General features: G+C 33.0%; 1 long non-coding RNA gene across 1 annotated transcript; it reads left to right on the top strand.

The window, feature by feature from the left end:
* The first annotated feature begins 1,196 nt into the window (after positions 1–1,196).
* On the top strand, positions 1,197–2,973 carry LOC139489196 (uncharacterized). The gene is made up of 2 exons (XR_011656161.1): positions 1,197–1,323; positions 2,634–2,973. It is a non-coding gene; the product is annotated as an uncharacterized lncRNA (long non-coding RNA).
* Positions 2,974–10,216: the final 7,243 nt, after the last annotated feature.

Raw genomic sequence — 10,216 nt, 5'->3', positions numbered from 1 at the left:
TACGTGTGTGTGCTCGTGCTCAACATATCCTGTTACTTTATGTTCGATCTATTTGTTCCTTATTTGATTTTTATACGTTTTACCTTTTAACTGCTTTGTATTCGTATTTTTGAAGATGGTTCTTGGTTCGAAGAGGTGAAATCACCCTTTTAGCGCTTGTATAAAAAAGAAGATGTGGTATAAAAGGCTATAATAGGCCCAGACATGACAATTTAAAACAATTCAAAAAAAAAATAACGGCCTTATTTATATACAAAAAATAAACGAAAAACAAATATGTAACACAAAAACAAACGACAACCACTTAATTTCAGGCTCTTGACTTGGGACAGGCACATACTTACATAATGTGGCGGGGTTAAACATGTTAGCGGGGTGTACATTGTTTCGGAGCTAGACTAATACCTTGCTTAATTCGTTCCTTATTCGCTTATAATACGTGTATTATACGTTGCACCTTTTAAAAAATGATTTTCAATTGTTTTCTTGTCTCTGGTGGTAGATAAATTGTGTTCATGTCTCTGGTGGTAACTATGTGTTCTTAGAGATGAAATAACCCTATTAGCGCGTATGTACCCGTTCCAGCGCTCGGTTAATACCCTGTTACTTATTCGTTCCTTATTCGCTTTTAATGCGCGTGGTATACGTTGCTCCTTGAAATAAATCGATTTTCAATTGTGTTCATGTCTCTGGTGGTAACTATGTGTTCTTATAGATGAAATAACCCTATTAGCGCGTATGTACCCGTTCCAGCGCTCGGTTAATAGAGGTTTCCAGATTTGCGACCGTACCAACCGTAGTACGAAGTGGGAGCCGTCATTTAACTTTTGAAAATTATTGATGCATACACTTTATATCAACACATGTTTTAGGAATCATATGCAGAACTGTTTTGAGAATTTTTAGCTGTAATTTGGGACTAATTTCATGTGGTTTCTTCTTGTATTCGTAGGAAACAATAGTGTGTGCACTCGATTATGCTTTCAAGCAACCGTTGCAATAGTCTCGATCATCCAGCCGCTTTATTTTTCAAAGTAGAGCGTCTGGATGACAAGTGATATAAAAATGGTAATTTATGACATTCGGAATAGTATCGGCTTTTTTAGCTTGTTTTTAAAGATAATGTCCAAGACGAATAACCAAGAAGTTGGTTATTGACTTCGGAAGAAATTATATTACGATAATACAAATGAAAAGCCCGAGTGTACCGATTGTTGTTTAAAGCTATTTATATTTTTTTTGTGACGACATACAAGTCGTGCAAAACACCAGACAGCATGGCTTCCATGACCGCGAAGGAAAATAACAGCACATCAAACCTTGGTAAGATGATATAACAACACAAACTGTTACATAAATTTTAATGCAAACTGAAACATCAAGTAGTTATATTCTTTCATGCATGTCCGTGCTACGTAAGCAAGTTAATAATTATACAATAAATGGCATTTTTTCTATTGACTGGGACCACTCGAACAGTCGTGTGTACGCTATAAATACATTTTGGGGTTGTTAACTTTAAAAATACTTGATGGAAAAGTGATTTGACGCCGAAATATGAACTTCATCCAAGATCATAAGTTTGTTGTATTTATATGTAGTGTATAAAGGAGTTTGCATCTTGATATGTGTAAAAAAAAAAGGGGGGGAGGAGAGATGCGCAATGTTCTTCACATTTGAAGGAGGGAACGCAATTCAAAACCATAAGCAGAAGAAAAACAAACTAAGTATATCTAGAAGATGCCACTGATTTTGTACATACACCAAACGGTCAAAATGATTTATGCTCGATTTTTTTTAAACAAATGCATTTAGCTTATACAAACATATAAGGAGTGGGACACGTTGTTATGAAAAGTAATTTAAATAAACTGTTAGTAAACCAAGTCTGGACTGGTCAACTTAAAAAAGAAAAATACTTTTTTGCACTTTTAAGAGACATTTTTTTCACACTAAAAAAAGTCCATAAAAGAATACAAATGTTATCAGTGAATATATACCAATTGGCTATCTAAACCTTGAAACAAAACCATGGCATGAGGAATACACTGAAAATTTGTTTTTATGCAAAACAAGACAGTAAAACAATAGATGCAGCATCAATGAACGGAGGTGTCAATGAGGCAGCAACCTGTGAACCCAATGACATACATTACCAAAAGTAGACATCAACATGATTAACAGGACATCTTGTTGACTGAAACAAAAATTGAGAATAAAAGTACTAAAAGGTCAACATTATACAAGTATAAGAACATGCGGTATGAATACCAATGAGACAACTATCCACCCCAAGTTCAAATGAGGTGGATGAGAGCAAGTATAGGCAACTGTGTGGCCTTATACAATGATAAAAATGCATGCATGATTTTGATAGAGAATACAGACAGGGAATGTGTCAAAGAGACATCAACCCGACAAAAGAGCAGGAAACAACCCAATGCCACCAATGGGTCGTGTCATCACCAAAGCGAGATAATCTCGCATCCCGTAGCGGGATTCAGCTTGCAGCAAGACATTTCTAAATGTGTATTTCTGTATGATGTTTTTTTCCAAACATTTTGTTTTTCATATATGCTATGCTGGTGACCAAAAATTAATATGATTTTATTAACATTTACTTTATTTTGTAGACAAACCAATGATGATTTCGGGACACAGATGTAATGTGTAAAATGTGAAGAATTAAAAAAATCTATATAAATATACGAATTTTCATTGTATCATAAACAGCTTCAATTTTATAAGAAAAAAGATTCAAAGATTTTTTTTTAATTACTGAAGCAGCAATCATTATAAATAAATCACAGTATCAAAAATGTTGGGTTAACATTATTTTGATAGCAACCACAAAGGGAAAAAAGGTACACAGACATATATTAAGTAAATAAAACAAACATCAAAAAACACATTGTTGTCAGATATGTCGGAGAATTAAGATTTGTATTAACAAATTAAAAATCATATAAACAATTTAACAGTTTTGACGTTTGCGTTGTATCTCATTTACATGTCTGGCCCTTCTCAGTTAACTATATGGTATGGAGTTTTCTTAATATTTGAGGCCGAGCAGTGATTATATTTGCGAATATCCATGTCATTTAAACTCTGCTGGTTTGTTGCCTCATTAGCAATCGTACCAATTTCCTTATTTTATATAAAGGTTCACATGTACAGGAGAATTCGAAGTTGTTGTTTTTGTGAAGCTGCCCTTTTATACAAAAGTCTTGATGGATATTATAATAGTTTGTAGTAGGAGAATACACTTTTCAGTTATTTTTTGTACAAGTTACTATGCAGTATGGGATAAATCCCATTTCATCTTTTCTATGGGATTGATTAAATATGCATTCAAAGAGTATTGGGTTTCATGAATGACTGGTTAACTTCTGAATTTCTTCATAGACACGGAGACTGGCAAAGTGGTATTGTGTGAAGGTTGGTCCCAAAATGTTTTCTTCCCAAAAGGATTAGGCGATATAGATTATTGGTGAAACATTCAGACTATTCTGTCGTTAGCAATTTTAAGAATCAGTTAATTTTGTAAATAAAAATTAAGTTGACTCATTGTGTGATCTCACTGATCTGCAGTGATAAGTTGTTAAGCAGGGTTTTCTACATTGTAATCTTAGTATTTGTATGAGTTGTTTTTCTTTCCATAAACGTAACTTGATGTGTGCTTTTCGAGTAAGGTAAGTGCGTCAGATATCTGAAAGATTATTATAAAAAGGAAAGCATAAATTATAACAAGAATTTACAGAAATAAGAATGAGACAAAACTAAGAAAAATGGATAAAAATTAAAAATAAGGAATACAGACTAACGTGGCTACAATATACCGACTGTTGGTTGCTTAACGTCAAGTGGCAAATATTTCATGAATGTTCAGGACGATGTGATACAATATAAAGAATAGAGAATATATATAGTGGTGTACTATATGAAAATAGAGAAAAATGGTAGTTTATAGTATGCATATTAAACGTGGTGTGATAAAATAGATTGACTTTTCTTTTGGGTTGCTTGGTTATCGTCTTGTGGTAAATAGTGTATGTTCAGGACGAAAAAAAAATAACAATAATTATAAAGATGAGGTCCTTAATTATAGCCCGTTGGGGATACATGTTCGAGAAATTATAACTCACCAGAAAATTAAGGTATATTGTATTGCTTTATGTACAACGGTCCACCTACGGATCCCTCTCTTAGCGCGCAGAGAGCGTGGTATCCTCTATAAACGACCAGTGGCGGATCCAGAACTTGTTATAAGGAGGGCACTATACAGTCATGCTACAGTGTTTCCTTATATGATATAATCAACCAAATTTTTTCCACGAAAAAATCATGTCTTTAATTTTCTTATACATGTGTACAAAATTCAGAAAAAAAGATCGCCGCTAATTACAGTTTTTTTTATCGTTCTTTTTTTTTAACATTGCCCATCTGCAAGTTGGGCAACATAGGATCAGCTACAAGAATGTCAGTTTTAATAGTCACATATAAATGTAACGTTACACTGTGTACTGTTGTTATTTTTTGTTTAAATATAATGGGGATAACGGAAGTGCTATTTATAGATATGTTCTATATTTAATTATTTGTTACGCCCCCTATAAATATCTGACCAGTCCGGTTAATCACCCCAGACGCTATATTTAAATATGCGTCTGGGTTATCGAGACTACCGTTGCAAGTAACCGTTGATACGAAAGGTTTATAGTTAAGAGTTATTTCCCCGTGAAACTACATAGATACAAAGAAGCTAAATTACAAAACAAATTTAAAACTTTATAAATTTTGTTTGTAATAACTTTATGTATCATTGTAAAATGTTAAAGCTTTGTATTCATTTTGGTTAGTTTTTAGAAAACATGATCAAATAAAATGAATTTGAACAAAATAAATTGACCTTAATAACAAAAGAAAAATGACAAAACTAATATAAAACCAAATCGTTGTTCAGTCAGTACGCGTGAGGTCTAAAACCTATGTCAATGGATATTGAATCAAGATAATAAAAAAGTCCAGGGAGACATACTTCACGGCCGACACTCGGCTAACCGAGAGATTGGTCGGTTAATCTATATTGAGTATGAGGCTATATCGGCGGTTGGTCTGTTAATCGGGTTGGCTAAAGTCTGTTAATCAGGTGTTATCGAGAAAATCATTGAAAGATCAGCATGTTTCATTGTATAACTTTCTTCATATATTTTCATCATAAAAAGTATTCATGTCTAACAAAACAGTTCAATGTACTGAATTCAGTGGTGTAATTATTATTTTTCTAGCTTCGATGTACGATCTATAAAATGAAAAGGCGGGTTACTCATCAATAAATTTATACACATTTTACACACATAAAATGTACACAAAATGACACATTGGTTAAATTTACTTGCATTTAATATTTTGAACATCGAAAAAAGAAAGGCATTATGTTTGTTAACCATATTAATACCATAGTGTGAAAAATCTACACGAAAATCTGTATTTTGGTGACATAAATCAATCTTTATTTAAAACCTGGTCTGTTAATGGGTCGGATGTATAAAACCCGGTCTGTTAATTGGTCTGTTAAGAGTTATGAATGGCAATAAAAGTATAATTTTATTGCTATATGGGATGTTATCGGATCAAATTATTAGGCTTACGACGAGCGGCTAAAATATACGAAAACAACACATGAGCAATGAAACACAACATATACGGAAACAACACATGAAATTGAAAATTGATAAAAATGGTTTCAAAAAGTTTAATATTAAAGTAATATTAATTTCATCCAAGAATGATCGCATATATCATGTTGATTCTGTTTAATTGTCATGAATGACACAAATTTGTCATCTACATTGGTTACCAGTATATAAATCAGAGATAATAAAATTAACGGTACCAATTTTCTTGCACTAGATGCGCATTTCGACAATACATGTCTCTTCAGTGATGCTCGTGGCCAAAATATTTGAAATCCAAAGCTTATGTATAAGATGAAGAGCTATAATCCAAAAGGTCCAAAAATTATAGCCAAATCCGTGAAAGGAGTCAGAGCTTTGCATGAGGGAGATACATTCCTTAATTTATAATAATTTCTATCATTTTGTAACAGAAAATTTTAATATCACAAACAATCCGTATTTTCATGCCAGTACCGAAGTACTGGCTACTGGGCTGGTGATACCCTCGTGGACTAATAGTCCACCAGCAGAGACATCGACCCAGTGGTAGTAATAAAACTAACGGTACCAATTTCCTTGCACCAGATGCGCATTTCGACAATACATGTCTCTTGACTTCAGTGATGCTCGTGGCCAAAATATTTGAAATCCAAAGCTTATATAAAAGATGAAGAGCTATCATCCAAAAGGTCCAAAAAGTATAGCCAACTCCGTGAAAGGAATCAGAGCTTTGCATGAGGGAGATACATTCCTTAATTTATGATAATTTCTATCATTTTGTAACAGCAAATTTTAAATACTCAAAAAAATCCGTATTTTCATGCCAGTACCGAAGTACTGGCTACTGGGCTGGTGATACCCTCGGGGACTAATAGTCCACCAGCAGAAGCATCGACCCAGTGGTAGTAATAATATTAACGGTACCAAGATAAACGTCGTAATGTAACTAAACATCAGTAAGTAAAATATATCGGGATGACAAAATATGAAAAATAAAGAAAGAATAATGAGTTAGATAAATAAAATGTAGAAAAAAATGACATAACAATTTAAAAAATACAGAAATAAACAATACCCCCAATCCGGACCCTCATTGTATACACGAGAATCTTGATGGAAACGCAGAATATAAAATAATATATAAGGACAGTAGAGAGTGATACATTGCTAAAAACGAGAGAAAAATAATACTTGTTTAAGAATACACACATGAAACACCGTTGGCTGTTGAAACAGTAACGGACTGCGATGTACTTATAATGGTGACAAATTCTAGAAGTTTACATGCGGAAAACTATGGTGGCAGGTTAATGCCATTTTGCGTTTTAGCGCTTCAGCGTTTTCGCCTTACATATTCTTTATGGCGAAAAAGCGAAATTGCGAAGTCGAAAACGCGAAAACGCGAAACCGATTTCTCGTTTTCGTCTTCGCGATTTCGCCTTTTCGCGATTTCGCGTTTTCGTCCTATAGAATATGAAAGGCGAAAACGCGAAATTGACTTCACCGGCCACCATAGACAACTGTAGTTCTCCTCTAGATCTGCACTTATGTAGAAAGGAACTAAACGGATTAAAATGAATTGAAACTTAAAATAACCAAATGTAGCTGCATTCGCTCCGTTTACTTCTTCAGAGTGATTTGTAAACAACAAATGATTAAGTAATAGAAGAAAAGAACCAACTGGATGATGCTGACGAATTAGGGCTTAACGTCCAGTGACAAATATCATTTTCATATGTGAACGAGAACACGTTATATGTACCCTGTGTTGTATTAGAAAGACACTTTCAGTCGGAATTGAGAACGTGCTACTTCGAACAGACACAAAAATTAAGGCTGATTGAAAACGTCAATAAAAATTTTATGCATATTCCAGAGGCCAATCCATATCACGCTATATTGAAGTGACACACCCTTCAATACAATGCAAAGAAAGTCAAAATAAATTTGCTCTTTCTAGGATACTGTATTGTCATTTTTGTTTACTCAGGAACCGTCTCATTCTTAAATTTTTCAAGGGGAAAATATAAAGGTAGCAAAATTATTGTCGTGGCTAAATAACTCTTAACTGACACAATTTCAATTGTCCAACCCATTAACAGACTTTATTCCCATAATTTTTCACTAAAACGTGGTATTATTCACATTATTTTACAATTATGAAATATTTACTAATGTCAATTTATTTTTTAGAACCACAGTACTATTTCTTGTCCTTAAAATGATATCTAAATTTGTTTGTTTCGCCTTTTATTAAAAAAATTGCTATGCGTATAAGCATAAATATTACATACTTGCGCGACGCCTTTAAGTTTTACTGAAAACTGCGCAGACTAAGAAATGTTTTTACAAGTGCAAAATGTTCTATGATAGACATCATTTTGTCAGACACTTTTCTATTTTTTATTTGGTTCTTATAACATGCCAAAAATCTGTATATTTAATAGAGTTTAACATTAAATTAATCTTTTTACTCTTAACAGACGTATAACCAACCCGATTAACAGACCAATCGCCCATATAGCCGCATACTCAATATAGATTAACCGACCAATCTCTCGGTTAGCCGAGTGTCGGCCGTGTACTTTATAAAAATTAATACTCTGTTACAAAAAACCGAAGGTGTCAAAACGTTTGATTTTCTAATTATTGTAATGATTATCTTTGTCATTATACTTTTAAATAACATTGCCTTGTGATAATTTTGTGTTATATGTAATATATCTGTTGTATATATATATGTTGAAGAATTAAATAAAGATAAAAAAAATCAGACGTCCGGAAAGAAATTATAAAAAATACAAGGTCGTTTACATCTTCAATTTGAACAATTATGCATAAAGATATGGCTGATATCGTATTTACTTGACATCCTTCCTGTTTGGACAATTATCTTTACCGTCGGGCATAAAGTTTTTCTTTATAAAAAAAACCCTCATAAAAATCAATATGCTATATAAATTTTAGAAACAACACAACTGTTCATATATCTTTTTCGCAGTTAGCCGAGAGAGAAAACTCAGAAAAACTGAAGCTATCTATTTTAAGTAGTATCTTATTCATGATACTAGTACATATAAACCTGAACAAATTACATAGAAACCTTTACCAACCGATGAAAATAATCCTTAATTTTGAGTCCATAAATCAGTTTTCAATGGTGGAAAAGACATTATATAGCAACATAGTATTTTCTGTACAACATTACGAAGAGTTAGAAAGACATATTCATATTACATTAGACTAAGTGTAAATATAGCGTCAAGTTATTGCCGTTATCAGTGAACAAAATGTGCTGTGTTGTATGAAGTTTTTTTGGCAATGCTGTACGACAAAAGGGTTAATGGATGGATATTGGTTTAACATTACTCCTCGTAGATTATATTATACTACTCCCAGGCATGTGCAATACACAATTTTACTCGCGACAATATTTACAAATATTAATGTAATAACAATATCTAGTGACATGATGATAATAATAAGCTGACACGATGAAGTAACATCGTGATGATAAATATTTCGACTCAAAAAATGGTTTTCGTTAGTGTCATAAAATTTATATTTATTCTTTAAGTAATTAATATAATCAACAATTTTATTAAAAAGTTCAGTGACAAAATATAAGGAAAAAGATAGATCGATGGTTTTACAATGTGTGTTGCGTTTTATGAAAAAATTTTGCTCCAATGATCGAAAAGATAGTTTAATTAATAAAAAATTATTTTAATGAGAAATCAACACAATTTTGAACTCATTTTTGCCATAAGCACGTGTACTAGTTTAGTGACGCATCTAGAACTTTTCATAAAAGGGGGGCGCTCCATGCATGCATTCAGTGATTCCCTATATAATCAACCAAATTTTTGCCACGAAAGGGGGGGGCCAAGCCCCCTCCTCCTGGGTCCGTCTATCTAGTCATTAACGACACCAGTAAGGTACAAGTAAGATATTATTAATAAGTAATTTCTAATTATTCCAATTTATATTTGAGTATTAGAAAACATTCTTTATTCTAATCCTTTTCTCAATATATACAGAAAACAAAAACATAGCCATACAAAAACGCAAATCTATTTTTAGAATATAAAGGTCGAGGCAACTCAGTTCCAGTAAGGACTGTTTGATTCATTCTCTTGTGCACAAAATAAATTTTATCGTATAAAATCACGTGCAAGGTTTTCTAGAAGCAGAGAAATCGTTGCGCCTTGAAATTAATCGATTTTCAATTGTGTTCATGTCCCTGGTGGTAACTATGTGTTCTTAGAAATGAAATAATCCTATTAGCGGGTATGTACCCGTTTCAGCGCCTGACTGATACCCTGTTACTTATTCGTTCCTTATTCGCTTTTGATACGTGTGGTAGTGGTATACGTTTCACCTTGAAATAAATCTATTTTCAATTGTGTTCATGTCTCTGGTGGTAACTATGTGTTCTTAGAGGTGAAATAATCCTATTAGTGCGTATGTACCCGTTTCAGCGCCTGACTGATACCCTGTTACTTATTCGGTTCTTAAAAGACCACACGACGTAAATG

Source organism: Mytilus edulis, chromosome 9, assembly GCF_963676685.1.
Source record: "Mytilus edulis chromosome 9, xbMytEdul2.2, whole genome shotgun sequence".
Classification (NCBI taxonomy): Eukaryota; Metazoa; Mollusca; class Bivalvia; order Mytilida; family Mytilidae; genus Mytilus; species Mytilus edulis.
The sequence above is the reverse complement of the archived record's forward strand: the minus strand, read 5'-3'. Positions and strand labels throughout refer to the sequence as shown.